This window comes from Periophthalmus magnuspinnatus, chromosome 13 (genome assembly GCF_009829125.3).
Source record: "Periophthalmus magnuspinnatus isolate fPerMag1 chromosome 13, fPerMag1.2.pri, whole genome shotgun sequence".
In the NCBI taxonomy this organism is placed as follows: domain Eukaryota; kingdom Metazoa; phylum Chordata; class Actinopteri; order Gobiiformes; family Gobiidae; genus Periophthalmus; species Periophthalmus magnuspinnatus.
The window spans coordinates 6,075,614-6,076,107 of NC_047138.1; positions in this window are offsets into that span (position 1 = coordinate 6,075,614).

The following is a 494-nucleotide window of genomic DNA, read 5'->3' on the forward strand; positions in this document are numbered from 1 at the left end:
CTGGTCGTCAAACCAGGAATGTCCCTGCCCCACAGCCCGGATCCCGGAGAGAGGAGGGAGGGAGACACGAGGGGGTGTTGCCCATAGACTGAGCATTAACAACTTTTACAATCCAACAAGGAAAAAGGCTTCCTGCTCTCACCTGCGTGAGCGTAGTCCAAAGAAAAGATTCAGGTGAGTCTGGTGCACCAGGCTGTAGGCTTCTTTATAACACAGGCCTACAACTAGTGATAGCATAAGAATATGCAAAAAGTATAGGCCGAAAACAGTGATGTAATGCATTCTGATTTTATTAGGACTAACTAATATATATATATATATATATATATATATATATATATATATATATATATATATATATATATATATATATATATATATATATATATATATATATATATATATATGCAGAGTAGATTGGCTCTGGCCCTGTATTGTCTGTTGTCGTTTGGAGTGGACAGCACATGTGTTATAAGCATGGGTCCTGGTAATGA